The sequence below is a fragment of the Xenopus laevis genome, chromosome 6L (genome assembly GCF_017654675.1).
Source record: "Xenopus laevis strain J_2021 chromosome 6L, Xenopus_laevis_v10.1, whole genome shotgun sequence".
Classification (NCBI taxonomy): Eukaryota; Metazoa; Chordata; class Amphibia; order Anura; family Pipidae; genus Xenopus; species Xenopus laevis.
In genome coordinates, this window is record NC_054381.1 from 63,455,977 (window position 1) to 63,478,183 (window position 22,207).

A 22,207-nucleotide genomic window follows, 5' to 3' on the forward strand; every position below is an offset into this window, starting at 1 on the left:
CTGGCAAATGCCAGAGGGGCTGCTCTGAGGTGCCATAGAAAGTCACACCTTAGTGGGCTGGTGGGGGACTGTTTGGGCCTCTTTGTATATTGTTTGGGCCTCTGTGTACCTGAAATGGCAGGGCCTATTTTAATTCTCAGTCCAAACCTGTTCACAATGCTGGTGGATATAATAAATAATCATAAAGGGTTTAATTTGCCTTTTTCAACCCAGATCAACTATGTACATATCCGTATAGCTCTTATCATTTGTGCAACAATCATTATAGCAAGCTTCAGGTCACCCAGGATATTTTTTCCTCATAGACCTTCCACAGGGGTACTGTGTTATCCAAACATTTTGTCAAATTTGTTATTTACAAATAACATATTTGTAAAGCTTCCTAGGTGTTCCTAGTTTGCTACATTGAATCGTTTGAGACTGGAACACACTATTCCTTTCCAATGAGCACCAGGTGTGAGTGCTGTGTATTGTTTTATATAGGAAATTTGTGCAGCTATCTCACCCAGTCATAGTTAAATAGTTAGTGACATAGTTAAATTGGGTTGAAAAAAGACAAAGTCCATCAAGTTCAACCCCTTCCATACACACATACCTCCCTACTTTCACATATACCCATACCTATACTAACTATAGAGCTTAGTATCACAATAGCCTTTGATATTATGTCTGTCCAAAAAATCATCCAAGCCATTCTTAAAGGCATTAACTGAATCAGCCATCACAACATCACCCGGCAGTGCATTCCACAACCTCACTGTCCTGACTGTGAAGAACCCCCTACGTTGCTTTAAATGAAAGTTCTTTTCTTCTAGTCTAAAGGGGTGGCCTCTGGTACGGTGATCCACTTTATGGGTAAAAAGGTCCCCTGCTATTTGTCTATAATGTCCTCTAATGTACTTGTAAAGTGTAATCATGTCCCTAGCAAGCACCTTTTTTCCAGAGAAAACAACAGTCTACCCTCATAATTTGTCTTCCATCCCTCTAACCAGTTTAGTTGCACGTCTCTGCACTCTCTCCAGCTCATTTATATCCGTCTTAAGGACTGGAGTCCAAAACTGCACTGCATACTCCAGATGAGGCCTCACCAGGGACCTATAAAGAGGCATAATTATGTTTTCTATCCCTTGAGTTAATGCCCTTTTTTATGCAAGACAGAACTTTATTTCTTTAGTAGCCACAGAATGACACTGCCCAGAATTAGACAACTTGTTATCTACAAAGACCCCTAGATCCTTCTCATTTAAGGAAACTCCCAACACACTGCCATTTAGTGTATAACTTGCATTTATATTATTTTTGCCAAAGTGCATAACCTTGCATTTATCAACATTGAACCTTATTTTCCAGTTTGCTGCCCAGTTTCCCAACCATGGTGCTTTTCTCATTCTGATAAACAATGCATCATTTGCTCTGTGCCGAGACAAACAAAAGCTGTGTGTGTTACATTATTACACCTAAAATATATGAATAACCTGTAAAATATAGCCATAAAATATGAGATAAATTCGGATTTTATTAAATAACCCCCTAGCTGTTGTCTCCTGTTAACGGAGAAGTAGGGACTGAATTAGGGGTAGACAGAAGAGGCACGTACCTAGGCCACAAACTATTCTTTGTTAACATTCTCTTGTTTGCACATGCACCCAGGGGTTGGCGAGGGGGCCAGCTGTCTTGGCCCGCCTCTGAGGGTAAGTAAAACCTCCCAGCTAAATTTTAGTTTTAGCACGTACACTTCCTCCATCACACCTCCCCAAACAGTTACACTTGCACCAACTTAACTGTGGCCCATTGAATATCCAGAACTGCAAAGCCACACACACCGATCTTTGGCCATGTGACTCCTATTCCCATCAAGGAACTCACCTGGGAACATTTGCAGTAACACAGTTTTTCTTACAGTGTGCTTGCTGATCAGCAAGATAGATGTTGGGAAGAGAAGGTGCACAGTTAAAGTGATAGCCAACACTGTTGAACAGCAGTTCTGGACATGCTATGGGGTCACAGATAAATAGGGGCAAGTATCAGTGACACATTGGGTAGGGGGCTGGGGACTGTGTACGGCTACTAAAACTAAAAAATTGCCAGGTAGGCCTTACTTCCCCTTAAATAAAGATTTGTATGATATATTAACTCAAAATGCTAATTATTTAATTATCACCTATTTCATGTTGACAATAAGTTACTTTTATATATATTATATTATGTTATATTATAACTTTTTTGCTTATAAAAATGCAAATGAGTGTTTTTTAAATGTATTGGTATTCTATTCTGGCTATACAGAAACAAGGGCTTGTACCCTGCAAATAGACTACTATTCCCCATTAATATGCTAATGATTTCCATATCTTGCCACTGAAATACGGGGTAATGGACATTGGAGGAAGCAATTCAGAGCTAAGGACAGGGGAAGAGCTACAGTAATCTTTACTCCATTTTAAAAATATTTGGGTATGTTGTTAAAATATTTTTCTTCTCTGTTTTTGTCATTTTAACAACATATTTGCAAAAAAGTCTGTAAACTGCCTTTCACCAAAAAAATGAAAAGAGGCGGTTGAGTCGGAATTTTGTCAGATTTCAGTTTGTGAATATGGAAATTGCATTTACACCAGTTTTAATCCAAAAAATGCTTCCTCCACTTTTGTGAATTCCCCCCAATGAGTCTTCCAGAATGATTTTCACAGGATGTATAGTGTATACTTCGATCATGTTGCTGTTATTAAATTGCCAAACAAGTATAGTCATGGAAATATTCTTAATCTCTATGGAAGAAAATTTGCCAAAAACCAAGTTTTTGCATCCATCACAACTTGTCCACAATTTACCAAATGGATGCTACTTTTGCAACCATATTTATGCAGTAAGTGCACTTGCACCAGAGTGCGTCGCTGCAATGATGCCAAAATTCTAGAAAACAACGCTGTATTATCAAAAGAGACATGGCTAATTGTGTCCGAAAAGTGCACTTTACACTATGCACTGCTTTTGTAAATGAAACTTTAAGGCATTCCTTTAAAACTTGTAATTTTATTTTGTTTTCCAGCTCTATGGGTTTTATCAATCTACCCGAGCCAATTTTTATTCACCCTATAATCAACTCCGAACCAAAAACCTGCTTGGTTCATTTATTAGAATGGTAGTCAATTAAAGCTGGGGGGATTAGCTTAATAAGGCATCCTATATGAAATTTGGGAAAGCTACCAGAGTTAATGTACCTTTTCAATGAAAATCTCATATTTAAATGGAATAGATAGAAGTTACTGGACTGGTTTTGTCAAATTGCGGCCATTAAATGGCTTTTATTTTGCCCTTTGCTAATATGTGATCTCTAATTACTTGGAATGAAAAGTAAATGGGGTTAGCGATACCCAACTTGTTTAGCTGTCACCTAAACCCATTAGGGGTATTTATCTGGCACTGCATGTATATTTGCTTGAAAAAAATAGAACATAAAGGGTCTAAAAGGGAGCAATTAGTCTAGAACTGAGGCTAGATATTGGTTATATTCTATACAAACCTTTAATTGCTAGCATTAACATTTTTTTTGAATAAATCAATATCTGTACATTAATATGCCATATGTTAGTTTTGTACCTATTAATGTTAATGAGAACAGTGCAGCACATGCAAAGAATATGTTATGCTAAACAAAACTGAGTCTGACATAGAGGTACAGTTTCTTTTTGCTTAAAATGTATTGACCCCTAGGAATCAAATATCCTATTATGTTTTGTTCATGTTTAGGCATGATTGATTTATTATATTTAGAAAAAGAATAAGGTATATTCACAGATTAAAACAGAAAAAGGCCGGGTCAGATGGGAATATTACCTACCGTATAGAAATCATAGCAGGAAAGCTGCCTCAATGTAGTCATCTGAGTGAGTGTCAAATAAAACACCAATTTTTGAACTCTGTGGTGACCATTTCATCGGGCACTAGTGTTGAGTGTTTTTTTTTTCGCTAGACATGGATTTGCAGTAAAATTCAATTTCATCATCAGCAAATGTTTTTGCATTTATTCACCACAATGTATTTCGAGTGAGAAAAAATGCCCATTTGAAGCGAGAAAAAAACTTGAGAGAAACCGCCCAGTTAGATCCAGCGTCGGACTGGCCCACCGGGATACCAGGAAACCTCTCGTTGTGCCCAGGTGTTAGTGGGCCCTCTTATTTCAAAACATTAGGCCTATTTCATGGACATTCCCTATTTCTTTATGGGGAAATAAAGGTTATAATATGGGGTTGAGCGAGCAGAGGAGGAATAATAGTTTGGAAAGGTCCACTGTCTAAGGTTTTCTGGTGGGCTCACGGTTTTAGGTATTCTGGTGGGCCCAAGGTCTAAGGCTTTCTGGTGGGCCCCTGGCATCCCAGTCTGACACTGGTTACATCTATGGGGCAAATTGACTAACCTCCGAAAATTCGCCAGCGACGGCTTCGCTCACAGCGCAACACTTTACCAGGCGTAGATTCGCTAGGACAACGCTAATTCACTAAAATCCAAAATTGCTTCCAGGGTGACGAACACTGGCAAAGTTGTGCAGCATTATTGCGACAAGCGAAGTTGCGATAGAGTTGTCTAATTTGCATACGGCGGGAAGTTAAAGTTAAATGGACGTATATGTTGCAGCCAATACATTACACTACACAAGCCCGGGAAACCTTAATAAAATAAAATAGAGTTGTTATATTGCCCTATACATGAGCCCACTGTATAGTTTATGTGCCATATGTTAGGAAATGTCGGGGGGAAGCCGGTTACCCCCAAAAAAGAATGTACGCTCTTTTGCAGCCTATCACCCTGAAAAAAGGAAAAGACACTAGCGTTTTTTTGGGACTTTTTCAAAAATGTTCAACTATTTTTTTAGGAAGTCCTATCTACTCTATTGCACTTCGCCTGGTCTGAGGTGGGGAAGGCAAGTCTGGCGCAAGAGGTAACGTTCAGTAAAATCCGCATCTTAGTGAATTTCCTTCGCTAGCGTTATGCCAGCGACCATTAGTAAATTGGTGAAGTTCCAAAATGACGTCACTCTGGCTAATTTTCACAAGCGTTAGTCACTTTGCCCTTTATGTGTTTCACAAATTCTTCAGCCATCTGGAATTTTCTGGCGAAGCAGGAAAGATTTGCTCATCACAATTGTGCACTGATCTCTTATTGATTAGAGACCACAGATTCAGACTGGTCAGAGTGAAAGAGAGAGACTTATGGAAACTAAACACACCTCCTAAGCAATCTTGTCTGGCTGAACACTGACTAAACTTGTAACAGTGTGCCTTGATCCTTACTATCAATATCTATATTTGGTTATTTATATATTATATATTACTAGCAATATATATACGGTATCAGTGAGGGTTACATTGGGCAACTTAGCAATGGCGAAAACGTAATGCTCGGTCTGTTATTCCCTGTCACACGCAGAGGCCCAACCCCCCCCCCCCCACAAAATGACCACCAGGGGCCTCTGCTCTATAGTTTGCAGTATAGACTAGAGGGAAGATTTACTAAAGGTCGAAGTTACTAACACTGACGATGATTCACCAGCGTTACCGCTTTCAGTGACTTCGCTGATTTACTAATGAGTGCAGGCGTCACTTCGCTAGTGAAGGAGACAGACGCTAGCGGTGATACGCACTCTAACGCCAGGTGACTTTCCACTCTGGCGAATGGAATTCACTAAAATGCTGATTTCACTGAACGTTATCTCTTTCTCCAGACTTGCCTTGGAGTGCATAGAACTTCCTCAATCTTCAGTTACTGACATCATATTTTTTGTGTGGAAAAAAACTTCTAAGTCCAAAAAACACTAGCGTCTTTTCCTTTTTTCACGGTGAGGGGCTGCAAAAGTGTTTACATTTTTTTTTTAAGTAACCAGTTTCCCCCGTACATTTTATAACATATGGGAACATATGACTTTATTAGGGTTCCCTTGGCATGTGTAGTTATCAGTGTGAATGTAATGTATTAGATGCAGCATGTAACATAAAGAGGTCCATTCAACTTTAAATTTCCCACTGTATGCAAATAAGCCTGAGCGCAAGACCTCTAGCGAAGCTGCGCTAGGTAGAATTGAAAGCTAGCACTTCTTTGATTTGAATTGCTCGCATTGCCAAAGTAATGCTAGTGAAAATTTGCCAGTGTCCAATGCCCAGTTTGAAACTTTGCATTTTAGAAAATTAGAGTTGTGTGAGCGAATTTTCGCTTGGCGAAGTGTTGCGATGGCTGCGAATCGATCGCTGGCAAGTTTTCACCGGTTAGTAAATTTGCCCCTAGGAGAGAGAAAACTGGCAACGAGGCACATTGGATGCTTGCACACAAGACAGTTTAATAAAGCAAAAATTGAGAAATAAAACAGAGCAGTTGTAAGCAAAGGCAAGGAAAATAAAAGGTAGCAGGCTTACCGGCTAGAGTCCAATGTCCGGAAACTGGCAAGGTGTTAGGTATCACAGGGTTCAAAGCAAACAGGTTCCAGATTCAGATACAAGTTCAGGAAACAAGGGAAGCCTACCCAGCAGAGTGACCAGTAGGTATTGAAAGTTCCAAGCAAATTTGGAGAAGCCGCACACCCCACACCACCAGAGCGAAAAATATCCTCCTGGTGCCCAGCGATAGAGGAATCGGCCACTTCACAACCAGGTACGAGAAACTTCACTGGCACACAGGATTTGGAGCAGCAGGGCAAGCCCTTGCAATTTTATTAATGCAGTGCAAAGTGCAATGTTTCGGGCCCTGCTTGATAAAGGGGCGTGGCCCCGAAACACTTTGCACTACATTAATAAAATTGCAAGGGCTTGCCCTGCTGCTCAAATTCCTGTGTGCCCGTGAAGTTTCTCGTCGCAGTAGGTATTGAAACCTCTAGGAACCAATAACTGCTAAATATAGATCAGGCTATATATATAGGGTTCTCTGCTGGGCGTTTACTAGGGGTTGGTTGCACCTGCTAGTTAATGCAGACCAGCTAAGTGTAATTGACAGCACATGGGATACTGACTAGCATAGAAACCTCAGCATAAGGAAAACCAATTTTGCTAACCAGCCAGAGTAGAGTATTGGTATAGGGGAAAGGCAGCAATGCACTAGGTGGCCAGTTCAAACCCAGCACAGGGTAAATCACCTAGGGGCCAGGTCTGGACTGAGAATCAAAATAGGCCCTGGTATTTCAGGTACACAGAGGGCCAATCAGCTCCCACCAGCCCACTAAATACTGACTTTCTATGGCACCTTATAGCAGCCCCTCTGGTATTTGCCAGAACCCACAGATTGCCAGTCCTGGCCTGCTAGGGGCATATTTATTATGCCTGCTATACTGAATAAAATATATGCTGCTGCCACCAGTTTAAGAAAATGCACCAGTGACAATCTCTGTATATAATATGGGATCCGATTATTTGCCTGTTTAGCTTTATCAAAGTAAGTGTAAGTGATTATCTAAAACTGGGACTATATCTATACATTTTGCAATGAAAATAGCAATTTTTTACATGTCCAATTATTTACACATCTTCATCTAAATCCATAAAAGTTTGTAGTACCTTATGTTAACCCTTAGGTGGCAATAAAGTGCATATAGTGTTCATTTAAAAATACGGTAGTTTTGTAAAATGTGTTCTATACTTATAAAACAACCTGAATTCAGTAATATGAAAATTTAAGGATAATGAAAATTAAAAAAAAAACACCAGTGTGATTGTTAGTATAATTTTGCATTAGGATGAGAGTCCGAAAGTCCGAATGCCAAAAACTAAAGAAATTTGTGTTTTTTTTACTATAAAATCTGAATTTTTAATGGAAAAAAAACCCCTAGAATTTTCCAGTTTTATTACACCCCTAGGCTACAAAAAGTCAGAATCCGAAAGTCCACCATCTCAGACCTGCTGAGGTTGTAAATAAGTCAAAAGGAGAGGTCCCTATCCTATTTGGATGTTTCTGTGGTCTGCGCTGGAATTAGCCTGAAAATCTGATTATCTCTGGCTTTTCAGGAAAAAATCCAAAAAAATCTGGCATTTTTTGAAAAAGCCCAAAAAAAACTAGCTATTCAGGAAAATAATAAACTCGGTTTTATACATTTTTCCCCGATCTGATTAAATCAAGCTTTTTTAATTACAAATAAGGTCAAATCATGTATTATGCCAAAAAAAACAGGAAAAAAGTAGCAATTTTTCGTCTTAAAAAAAACTAGATTTTTTTTCAAGTTTTCTAAATAAAAATCAAATTTTTCGATATTTTTCTATACCCCAACCCTGGAAATAGCTCTAATCTGAAAAAACACCATCTAAAGTTCATGTTGGAGTCAGTGGCAGAGGTCCCTTGAACCATTTTAAGATGTTAATAGCCTTTTTTGGGTTGCTAACCCTGAACTCGCTGTTTCTAGTTTTTTCCATTCGAGTTTGTCTTAAAGGAACAGTAACACCAAAAAATGAAAGTGTTTTAAAGTATTGCCCTGCACTGGTAAAACTGATCTGTTTGCTTCAGAAACACTACTATAGTTCATATAACCAAGCTGCTGTGTAGCAATGGTGGAAATTGAAAAAAAGGCTATATGGCACAGGTTAAATAGTGGATAAAAGACCATTATGTTCTACAGAGCTTATCTGCTGTGTAACCTGAGCCTTTTCTCCTTTGAATAGCTGCCTCATTGCTACACAGCAGCTTATTTATATACAATAGTAGTGTTTCTAAAGCAAACACAGAAGTTTTACCAGTGCAGGGCAACGCTGCATTATATTTTTATTACTTTGAAATACGTTTATTTCTTGACGTTACCATTTGAGTTGTGGGTTAATTCTAGTTCATTCAAGGTATAAAAAAAACTTGACCTTTGACACCTTAATTTTGAGGATACTTATGAGCTGTTATTTGAAAATAGATCAATATTTTTTGAATCTGGAAAACCCTGAGTGTGTGTGTGTGTGTATGTATATATAGATATATATATATATATGTAAATAAAAATATTCTATAAGCATTCATTGATTACTAGCGCTCAAACTAGGGATTTGCTAAAACGTTTTTAGGTTTTATGTGATTGCAAACCTTCTGTGCTTTATCACGGCAAATGGCACTGAATATACTTGAGCCACACTGCATCCCATCAGGGTTAATAGTTGTTCCCTGCATGTGATGACATTGAAGAACTCTGAGTCATCATTAGACAGAGGGGTTTCCTTACACTAAAACGGAGGAGTTTATTAGCCATGTAATTACTTGTATAGCAGTTACTTATCGTGTCTAATTTTCTCCAAAGGTGTAAGCCTAATGAATTGAATCTGTTAAATAACATTTTTAATAGGGAATCAGTGTTTCTCTTTTTCATATTCTTTATGACTGGGCTTACATTATTTTATAGTTCCTTCCTTTGTTGTCAGTGCAATGTGTTCATGTTCAAATTCACATTTTGTTATTTTCACATAAACAGAATTGTGTTTGTTTACACCTGAAAAAGCAAAGTTCAGTATTATAGGGTCACTGATATCCTTATAATAAAAAAAAGGTTTCTTTTCAAGGGTGGCTGTTTGATAACAGTCTCATTTGCTGCCTGTCCCAGCATACAATGCTTATTTCACCAGTTGGGATATACACATGTATAATTGTAATATAGAGTTATGAACCTGCAACTACCGCATAGTAGATATGACAAGGGGACTCCTCGATTGACCCTTCATCCTCCTTCATCCTCAGCCACCCCACCGAACCCCATTGTGACATACCTTAATGAATCACCAGGAGCCAGAAATGGGGTAAAATGGCCACAACTTTTATTCACATTTTATCAAATAAATAGGACCTTGCCAGCCTCATCCCAAGGCAATATTCAAAGCCAGAATTCCATAAGGGATCGCTACTATGCTCTGCCGCTCCTCACTTGAGATCAGCACTATTATATCCACCACTGAGTATTAGGCTGCCTCTGCCTACAGAGAGGATGGCCCCAAACTCTGCTACGAGCAGGAGCTGCACCTCCTACCATGAGAGAAGTTCAGCAGCCCTGCTGTTGGTCCGGAATCTTGGATGGGAAATCCAAGCAGGCTGTCATTTATAAATTACATTTTTGACTGCGTAACTATTATTTTGCATAGCCTATTTATTGACCCAGTTTTTATTTTATACTGAACAATTCCTTTAATAGAGAGGGTCTCTCTTTTAGAAACTCTAGCCTTTGTGGTGGACAGTAGCAGTTGAGCTGGCTAAAAGAAGAAGCAATGAATCTATTCTCAAACAAAGCAGGATAACCCCTATAAAATGCTAATCATGCAAAATCACAATTTGAGATTAATCTAACTAGTAGTATGTTATAGAATTGGCAATTTTTAAGCAAATGTTCAATTGGTCTTCATTTTTTTTACCTGTTATAGTTTTAAAATGATTTGCCTTCTTCTTCTTCTAACTCTTTCCAGCTTTCAAATGGTGGTCACTGACCCCATCTAAAAAACAAATACTCTGTAAGACTGCACATTTTTTTGTTATTGCTACATTTTATTACCCATGTTTCTATTCAGGTCCCCAAAAAGAAGTTTTCGTACAGCACCAGCAGATTAAGCCTGGTCTGCTGTAATGTACCAATAAAGGCATTTTAATCTACTGGTGCTGTACGAAAACTTTTTTTTGGATCAATGGTGGAGGATGGACCACTGATGGTACGTGCACCTAATATTGCTTTCATATTGGGGAATCCAGCTGACTCAAGCAAACAAATATTGTCTATTCAGATCCCCTCCTATTCATATTCCAGTCTCATGCATGGTTGCTAGGGTATTTTGGACCCTAGCAACTAGATTGCTAAAATTGAATAAAAAGCTAAATAACTCACAAACCCACAAATATTAAAAAATGAAAACCAATTGCAGATTGGCTCAGAATATCACTATCTATCTCATACTGAAAGTTAAATTAAAGGCTACTTCAAATGCTTTTAAATATATATATATATATATATATATATATATATATATATATATATATATATATATATATATATATATATATATAATCTTCGGTCTCCACCTTCATCAGCTAACACACAAATGATTGGGTATGTGTGAGTTGCATTTCTGAAAGGGGATTTTTACAATTCAGTTTTAACCCTCTGATGTGCTGAATATATATATATATATATATATATATGTGTGTGTGTGTGTGTGTGATAATGAATACTACCTTAGGATTTTCTTTACCAGTATATACATTTATATATTACTTTTCAATAATGAAACATCTGGCTAACATGCCCTTTAACAGTAGAACCTATCCTAGTCTATGTTCCACATATTGTATAGGACTACTGTATATAGAACAAGGCAGTGAATAAGTCAGTTTCTGATTGAGCAGTGCATCATTAATTGGTTAATTCCTGAGTGCATTTATCTTCCATTGAAGAACTGCAGTTTCTTTATCATAATTTGTAAAGAAAGTGTCATGTGTTATTTTTGTGTCAGTACACAGGTGGCATACAAGGCCTAATACTAAGAATGTAGTATTCCATTATTAGAATTTGTATAATGAGGGACAATATCAAAACTTCTAATTCACTATGGGTCGAATATCGAGGGTTAATTAAGCCTCGATATTCGACTAGGAATTGAAATCCTTCGACTTCGAATATCGAAGTCGAAGGATTTAGCGCAAATTCTGCGATCGTACAATCGAACGATTATTCCTTCGATCGAACAATTAAATCCTTCGAATTGAACGATTCGAAGGATTTAAATCCAACGATCGAAGGAATATCCTTCGATCAAAAAAACGTAGGCAAGCCTAACATTGACTTCGGTAGCTTTTATCTGCCGAACTACGGGGTCGAAGTTTTTTTTAAAGAGACAGTACTTCGACTATCGAATGGTCGAATAGTCGAACGATTTTTTTTTCGAATCCTTTGATTCGTAGTCGTAGTCGAATTTTGATTCGTAGTCGTAGTCGAAGGTCGAAGTAGCCCATTCGATGGTCGAAGTAGCCCAAAAAATACTTCGAAATTCGAAGTTTTTTTACTTCGAATCCTTCACTCGAATTTAGTGAATCGGCCCCTAAGAGATAGGAAAATTCATTGAATCTGCATTTACACCACAGATGTGATAGATCAGGATAAGAAAGAAAACATTTTATCATTGTAAAATAGAATCTATACACAAATCTAATGTAATAAATCTGTTTATGATAGTATTATACCAGGAACCTAGTTCAGCTCATCTAAATCAGTGATACCATTGTAAGGAAAAGAGAACTTTACTTCAACATAAATGGAATATTCAACCTAATAGATTAGCTATTCTTTTAAGGTAAGTGCAAGTAAGTGTTTGCATATTGTGGTTAGGAAAGCTGGACCATAGACAGTTAAAGGTGGTCTGTCTGCAGCTTATTGCCCAGTTTTGCCCAGTTTTGCCCAGTTTTGCCCAGTTTATGAGGTCCTCTAATGGGGTTCCCTGACCTGGTTTCAAAATCCCGTCGGATCAAGGACCGCATCGGTTGGTTGATTCGGTCCTCGCACAACCATCTGTATTCCTGGCATAGCAATCAGATCAGGCCCTAGGGTCCACGATCGAATCAGCCTGATATCATCCACTGAAGATGGGCTTATAGGGGCAAGATCCTCTTGTTTGGCGACCTCTCCAAACGAGTGGATCTATCCATATATGGCCACCTTTATTTAGGAGTCATCGGCTTAAAATGCATTCTATGGGAGATGGGTTTCCCATATTTCTGAGCATCTAGATAACGGATTGCAGTATAAAGGATCCCATGCCATACTCCCTACTCAGTGTTTGCACTTAATTATCATTTTTACATAAACCCATTATATTATATTATATTCTTTTATTTTGCTTTTTATTTTCACTTTTTATATTAACCTCTCAACAATTTCTTTATAGATGGCGCTCTTTTGCAATTTATGGATATAATAATATCATGCTGCCATTTTTTGTTGGAATATTGGTAGGGGTCTGAGCAGTACTGCAACAAAATGTAGAAGGTCTAGGGGAAAAAACTTCCTGGAATGCAACCTTAAGTCAGTCTTTTTCAGTCTCTACTAAAGGTCTCTGGAGAAACTGGACTTAAAAGAACTGAATAACTTGGAAGTATCTGTGGCCATACACGAGCCGATAAAAGCTGCCGACAGACCGTGTTGGCAGCTTATTGGCCCGTGTATGGGGCCCCCTACGGGCTTCACCGATCGAGATCTGGCCGAAAGTCGGCCAGATCTCGATCGGATGGGACAGAAAATCCCGTCGGATCGCGGCCGCATCTATTCGTTGATGCGGTCCCGCGATCCAACCACCCGTTAAGGCCTCGTTAGGATCTGATCATTGAGCCCTAGGGCCCACGATCGGGTCATCCCGATATTGCCCACCTCAAGGTGGGCATATCAGAGGGAGATCCGCTCGTTTGGCGACATTGCCAAACGAGCGGATCTCTCAGTGTATGGGCACCTTAACTGTTTAGATATAAATCATAGGTCTGCCCTAGGCTTGCAATCCTACTCACCATAAATTATATCCCTCAGTCTATTTACCCTTGCAGAAGTCCAGGTTTTAATACTTACTATAGATAAGAACTGTGGGAGGAAGTTGTTGCCCAATGGTGGAGGGTGCCTCTTTACAAAGTAGATTTCCTCACAATTGTCTAGACTCCTGGCATGCTGGATAATGAGATGTTGATTGTTTAAACTGTACAGTATGTGGTATAGGTATGTATAAAGGATGCCTGTTGAACAAAAATTTATAAAAACACCAACAATCATAATAATAATTGCCGTTAGAGATTTGTAGATAGGTTGTACTCTACGAGCATTATGTTCTGATAAATATGGTTTCTGACTGTCGACTTCTTGGAAGCTGGTCTTCATTGATCTTGCTATTAAACATGGCACAAGAGAACTAAAAGACATTACATATTTTCATATTTGTCTCAGAGTTAGCATTTATAGTTTCCAACAGGATATGACAGAAAACAGTACTTACAGCTGCAGAACAGTTAGGGCATGTAGAACAAAGAAATAACATTATTTACCACTTTGTGCAACAGTTTTTCATATTTAAACTGGGTTATAGGCTCCACGGCATTTCAGTTTAACTTTTATCATGAATTAGCCAGTAGGTCTCAAAAATGCCTCTAAGGAAGTCTATTTAAAAGTGTGAAATAGGGTCATTTGGCAGGTATGTTGCATGCAAGGGATTTATTCCTTTAATGTAGACATCCATGATTTTACAGTTATCTTCTGGGTCCATAACCGTAGTGATTGCCAAATACTTTTCTCACAGATATTTCGTAACATTTTCTCATGTGACCTTTATTGGGAAAAGTCTCACACAGAGCAAAAATAAACATTAATACAGCCTTTATATTATAGAAATGAATTGTGGGAAGAACAACAATATTAGGAATGCTGGAGGGACATATAGAATATATTGTTTCCATAAAAGGATTTTACAGAGTATGGGGTAAATTTTTTAAAATATGAAGTTAGAGATCGCCACAGTCCTCTAGAGTGAAATTCCGTCACTCTCCATTGATTTCTATGGGATTTTGAAAGGTGTATTTATCACTTTTTGATAAATACTCTTTTAAAAATCCCATAGAAATTAAGGGGCCCATTCACTAAGTTTGAGTGAAGGAATAGAGGGAAAAATACTCGAATTTCGAGTGGTTTTTTGTGTTCCTCGACTATCGAATTGGCGTAAATTCGCCTGAGTAGAATGATTTGAATAGATCGAGCGCAAAAACACTGTGACTATTCGCCCATTCGATAGTCGAAGTACTGTCTCTTTTAAAAATACTTCGACTGCCTACTTCGCCACCTAAAACCTACCGAATTGCTTTAAAAGCCTATGGGAAAGTCCCACAGGCTTGTTTTCTAAGTTTTTGATCGAATAAAAAGGCATTCGATCGATCATTTGATTGAATGAAAATCCTTCGATCGAATATTCGATCGTGCGACTATTCGGCAGGCGAATATTCGCCCATTCGACTATTCGCCAGCGCGTAAATTCGCCCGAATTGCCTATTCGATTCTATTCCCCAGTCGAATTTCGAGGGATTTAACCCCTCGAAATTCGACCCTTGATACATCTGCCCCTAAGGGTGAGTGGCGGAATTTCACTTTAGAGGACTGTGGTGATCTCTAACTTCACTTTTTGATAAATAAACCCCTTAGTATGAAATCATTTCTTAGTTTAAAATAAATTCTACTATAGCTAGAACCAAAACGAATGGGGGAATCTAATATGTTATATGTTATTAATATCTAGGGATGCACAGAATCCAGGATTTGGTTCGGGATCCGGCCTTTTTCCGCAGGATTCGGATTCGGCCGAATCCTTCTGCCCAGCCGAACCAAATCCTAATTTGCATATGCAAATTAGGGGTGGGGAGGGAAAATGCGAGACTTTTTGTCAGAAAACAAGGAAGTAAAAAATGTTTTCCCCTTCGGTTCGGTATTCGGCCGAATCTTTCATGAAGGATTCAGGGGTTGGGCCGAATCCAAAATAGTGGATTCAGTGCATCCCTATTGATATTTATACTGACAACTCTAGTGTTGACCTGTGTGCTGCTACATCAAGCAGATTTTGGCCCAAAATTAAAATATTCCTTTTTGGGGCCAAAATCATCTTAGCGTAGGTGCATACAGGTACACACATACCATGCACATGTCAGTGGAGCATGAGAAGTAAACGGGAGCAGATATGCTTTTCTCAGCCTGCATAAAAAACACAGACAGAGAATTATCCACATTCTTAGCCTAATGGTAGTATGAATATCATGATTGATTTACAAAGTATCAGGTGCTGGATGCCAAAGGATGGTTTGATCCACCCCTCACATTGTAAGACCAAAAATAAACCAACACCCACAATCAAATTTGCATTTATATATATTATCTTTGGTTCTTCACAAATGTATCTAAACTCAGATTGGTACCCATTCTTTAAAAAGAACACCAACATTCTTCTACAGGTAGGGGACCTGTTATCCAGAATGCTCAGGACCTAGGTTTTTCCGGATGACGGATCTTACTGTAATTTGGATCTTTGAAGTCTACTAGAAAATGTAAATATTAAATAAACCCAATAGTCTGGTTTTGCTTCCAATAAGGATTAATTATATCTTAGTTTGGATCAAGCACAAGGTACTGTTTTATTAAAAAAAATTTTGAATCCAAAAATTTGGATATAACTGAGTCTATATCAGACAGCTTTTAATATTTCAGAGCTTTCTGGAAAACGGGTTTCCAGATAAAAGGATCCCATACAAAACCTAAAAAATAGAGCTGGCACTACTCCGACACCCCAAAAATATGATGAACTTGAATAAATTGATAAAAGGATCCCATACCTGTATTTGTTTATACTTGACTTGGCATTTTCTTCTCTCTAATATGTAAAACGATAAATAATAACAAAAGAATAATCGTATCTTTAAAAACAAAGTTTTGTCAATAGATATGACTTGTGCAGGGTTAAAAGCAGCTCAGTCTCAGAAAAGTCTTAATTTAACATTATTTTAATGCACACAGTAGCACATTGGTTAACACTGCAGCCTTGTGGAAATGGATTCTAGGTTTGATTCCAGTCATGTCCAGACCTGGCATGTCCTCCCCATACTTGTGTGGGTTTCCTCTGGGTACTCTGGCTTCCTCCCACACTCCAAAAACAGACAGGCAGGTTCATTGGTTCCTGATAGAACTGACCATAACGTGCATGTATGTGATATGTAGATTGTAATCTCCACTGGGGCAGAGTAATATATAATCTTTGTAAAGACCTGCGGAATATGTCAACACTATACAAATAAAGGATAAAACAAATTACCTATTAGTAAAATGTAATTTGGACACAACTCACAAGTTGCATCCAATCTTTATGTTTTTTCTTTTTTTATTTAGAGGCAGACTTTTTTTTAAATGAGGACTCCTAATAGTTTCCAGCACAATTATTTTACTGCCAGTCAGTAACACTTGAAATGAACTGGCTTGGTTTATCAAAGTATTTACTTCTGATCAATGTACTTTTGAACAGTGGAACTCCACTAAGTTCTTAGTGATATTAGAGTAAATCTTAAGGGCTTGTTTGTTTTATGAAGTGATCAGGGAAAAATACAGACTAATAACATCAGTCACTAAATATTTTGTTGCAACCTTTCCAGTTTGTAATGAAAACTAGTGTCTGGATTTTAGGTTCCCATTTCTCCTAATAAACAGGCATTGGTTTGAATGATGAACAGCAAAGTGAAGAGGAGAAGGCCTGAACAGATAGATAAGAAATAAAAAAAATAAAGCTAAAGTAAATATAGTGTCAGAATGAATTTAGATTCTGGATACTGAGTGCTGCGAACTCTGGCAACCAAAAAGCATTCTAAATCGTATGCTAGTACAACTCAGAACAGAAAGACAAATAATTCAAAAACCTCAAAAAAAAGGAACTCCAAATGTAAATCATCTAAAAGAAATCAATATGCTCATCATACTGAAAGTTCGTTTTCAGATGAGATTCCCCTTTATGGCAATGTTAGAAATAATGAACAACTTCACTTGGGGTGACCTCATCCTTAATCAGCATCTGGAGGTTTCTGCATAAAAAAAACCTATGAGCATGCAGCAGTTACTGGTATGTTGTTTGAAAGCTAACTCCTCACTGGTTGTTATGGGTTACTAGACCTATATTGTACCTGTTATAACTTTGTCCCCTGCAATAAGCAGTTTCATGGAGATATTTTATGATTAACTTGCATGGTGTTGGATACATTTCTGATTAGTAGGGAATAATAAGGACAATATTTCCTGTATTTTTAACATGCTGGTAAAATAGTAGTTCTTTATCTATGGATCAGAACCCTACTGATCCCCTTTGATAATGTTATGGTTGATTCTACAGTACAAACCAAGTCCAATAACTGGTTTTAAATACATTTTGTGTCACAACCCCAATTTGCTGACTTGGCAGAGGCTGCACAGTATTTTTTCATGCTGTGGGCTTTGTTTATGGTTTGATGTCACAGAACCCAAGTGACATTAATTTATTCAACATTAAAGTCAGAGTACGAAATGCACCAAGTGCAGGGCTTCACGGCATGTTGCAGACTCTACCTTTTTGCACTTAGCACCATCTTTGTGCTTAAATAAATACTCCTGCTTGTCTGTTACCTGCTATGCAAATGTGTGCCCTGCAGTCATACTGAAATGTGAATGGAAGCTCCAATAGCTGCATACTAGTTAATTGTTTTCTGCACGGCTGGTTATGAATTTTAAAACAACATGAAAACAGAGAAAGACTGGAGTCTTGACTGGAGGTGAGTTGGCTTCTGTTACAGTGGTTCAAGAGTCAGAACTAGCAGTGCCAATGAATACTTCAACTCCTTTGCTTACAACTCGAACTTAAGTTATTTCACCACCACTTAAAAAACCAGACCCATTATGAGCATGTGTGCCTGCCATAACTTCAAGCTGTTCTTCTGTTGTTCCAACAATGCTTTCAGTTGTACCAGACTTCTTTTGCCATGCTTGCCAGTTCCTTGCCCTGTTTTAGATTTACTATGAAAAGAAAAAAAATCTGAAGTAGAGACTTGTCTTCTGTCCTTTAATGTGAACAATAACCCTGCTTGTGTTTTTTATCATCAGTAACCTGTACTGCACAAGAGTTCTGACACATGCATTTCAGGATAGATTAGGAATTGCCTGTTACATTTGCATAACATTAACATCACTGTCTCGATGCTCAGAATCAAATGAATACCTTCCTGATTCACTGCCATGGACATAAATTAAAAAAGAGGGGAAACGATGATTTCACATTTGTATTCTTCATTTTCAAATCGCGAACATTTTTTGACGTTTCTTAATAGAAGGGCATACAAACTTGATTTTGACATTTTTAACTCTTTAAACATTCAACGTTTAAGATGTTGAATTACCAAAACACAGAGTAAAAAGTCAATGATTATGGCTATAGAATAATAAAATATTTAGGTAATTGGGTCAGTATTATTGCTCATTCTACAATAAAAAGTTTAGGAATGCTGCATTCTGTTATCTGTTATAAGAGAATTTCTAATGCCCTGAACAGTCGCTTTTGTATAGGTCATGAGGGAACATCCTTATACATGTAAACATTAATACTGTAAGGAACACTCACCGGAGCTCTCACCGGCGCCTCCGTCCATGGCGGCGTATTTTTCCAAGTTCCAGGGGGAACCACGTGCAGTTTGGATGCCAGCACGCCAATCTGGACACCAGCATCAAAACATCAGGATCCAGCATCAAAACGCGCAGCATCAACGCGTAACTTCAGCGCATGAAGGATGATGTCATAGCACAACTATAAAAGGACGCCAGAGGATTTCAGCCATTGTCCGATTATAGGTTCAACTCTGTTGTGTTCCTGGGTGTGTTATTCTGAACTTCTGATATTGACCTTGCCTGTATTCCGATTACGAAACTTCGCTGCCTGAACTGACCTTTTGCCTGGATTGACGACTCTTCTTCTAGACCCCTTTTGTGCCGCGAACTGTATTTATATCTGCAAAGCTTCTTCCTTGGTCTGCAATTGCAAACTGCGCCTTCACGCCCTGACACATACATACCCAGATTTGGTCCTGCAGTTTGATTGATTGATTTCAAATATATGGCCAAATTGTCTTGCATTTATGTCAGATAGGGAGTCACTTTCAATAGACTGTCCTGTGATCCAGTCAAATTGCAAGTGGTCTGTCAAAACTCATGATTAAATTGTCAGAAGTCAGCTGATAACCTTCAGAGAAATACTGTATGCAAACAATTGAAGTATTGGCTGCTGGAGAGCTGGCTTCCAATACGTTGTTCAGGAGTTAGAACAGCAGAGCAGAAAGGGTCAAACAATTAGTGCTTTCAAATGCAATTGCATTTGCTAATTAACTTTAAAGACAGGGAATATTTTTAAGTAATATATTTTCTTTCATTAAAAATGTTTGCATCAAAAAAACATTTGGGGTGGAGTTTCCCTTTGCAGTCACCCAAAGCAACAAATTTGAATTTGTTTTTGTCTTATTACAGTTAAGTCATCAGACCTAAGTGTTGATTGGTTAAACTCAGTAGTAAAATAAGACATGATGTCATTAAGGGTCATATTTGTCAGAGTGAAAATAAAGTTCACTGTAGGGTAAAGCCCCAGGTCTCTGTTCCCTTGTATGGGATTTTTAGGGGCATATTTAGCAAAGTGTAAAAATAAAGCTAGCCACAGTTTGCCAGAAGGAAATGTTAGCCCTCTCAATTCACCTATATATGAGATTATATGAGATTATATAATTTATACTGCAGTTAGTATCCCATCTGTATAAAACAGTATCTTTAATATATGAATCTGCTATGAAAACCTCACTCATAGGACATACAGTATAATCCACCTCTTAAAGGAGATCTTAATCCAAGAATGAAGAAAATCCCCTACCAAGCAAGCAAGATAGTTCCCCTCCCTGCTTCCCCTCGCAGAGTTCAATAGGTTTGAAATCGTCCCTAAAACTTTTCCCACCTAACATTGCCGAGTAAGCTCAGTGGAGCTTGTGGGCCATCTTCCGGATCGCAAATGCGGCAGTTGGAGCAGTTTTCCCAGAGCGTACTGACTGCACACAGGGCCACCATCAGGGGGGGACAGTGGGGAGAGTTGTAGGGGGCCCCGGAGGGTAAGGGGGGCCCGGCCACACCACACTTACTTGATTAGCCAGGCCCCCATCTTTCTGAGAGCTGCTGACTTTGGGAAAGCATGGACGTTTACGGGTCCCTGGCCACCAATTTTCTTATAATGTGGGGGGGGGGCCTGGTCACCAATTTTTTTTTCTCATGTGGGGTCCTAGCCACCAATATTTTTTATTGGGGGGGGCCCTGGCCACAAATGTTTTTTTATGGGGGGCCCTGACCACCAATATTTTTTTTGTTTTTTTACTGTGTGGTGGGGAGGGCAGACCTGTAGGTGGGGCTTGCGGTGAGCGCAGCCCAGGGGGCCCAGGAAATTTTGTCGTATGGGGCTCTGCGATTTCTGATGGCGGTCCTGACTGCACATATGCCAAAAGTGCCGGAAACTGCAGAAGAGGACACGAAAGATGTCGCTGCGCTTACTCTGCAGTATTAGATGGGAAAATTTTTAGGGACATTTTCAGACCTATTGAACTATGCAAGGGGAAGCAGGGATGGGGGACTATCTTGCTTATTAGGTAGGGTCTTTTCATAATGCAAGGGGGTTGAGTTCTTCTTTAAGGCTCTTATACACCGGCATTTCAACCTGTGCCCTTGCAGTGGATTTCCTGTGTTCTACCACATAGAAAAGCAAAAACAAATACATTTATTAGGACATACAGATAACCGCCGGTTATCTGTATGTCCTAATAAATGTTTTGAACTTTTAATTATAATTTATGGTCTTTACTTTCAGAGAAAACTCACATCTTTTTGCTGCTTCAGATTTTTGCACCCATGGACTGGGGTGAACTGTGAGTATTTTTTCTCCCTTTATTATTTGGTTAATTTTTCTTTTGATGGTTGTGTGTTTGTATCCCAGAGGCTTACACCATGCTTCTGAGGTTTAAAGATTTCATATATGTTTTATTTTAAAGGGATGAGGTGATAAATATATAATATTTTGTTATTTGCGCACTACTAGCATCCTATACTTTGAAACTGGTCCCATAGTAAAATTATAGTTTCATGGCCCATTAGTAAACAGTTCAGGTGCTTAATGTATGGCTGTTTGGAAATATATGGTCTTCTGTATGTATTGTCACTAATTTCATGGTTGCTTAGTGTTAAAGGGATAACATTGTGATCCTAAGCAGTGCTAACATCAAAGGGCTCATTCGGAAAAATTGTATTCCTTAGCATAAAATTAAATTTGCCACCAATATGGATGCATGCAGGTTAAATACCATCAAGTACAAGGTATTTTATTTTTATTACAGAGAACACTACAAAAAAACAGAATTATTTGCTTAAAATGGACTCTATGGGAGATGGCATTCCCATAATCCTGACCTTTCTGGATAACGGGTCCCATACCTGTATCAACATTAACCAGGCTCTTTCTCACATGCATCTGAATAGTATTAACAATTCAAAATTTACAGTATTGCATTCTACTGGGTAAACTACATAGCCTGCAAATCTAAGTACCCAGAAAACACTTGGGGGTCATGACTAGTGATGGGTGAATTTCTCCCGTATCGTTTAGACGAAAAATTTCCCAAATTTCTGCGAAAT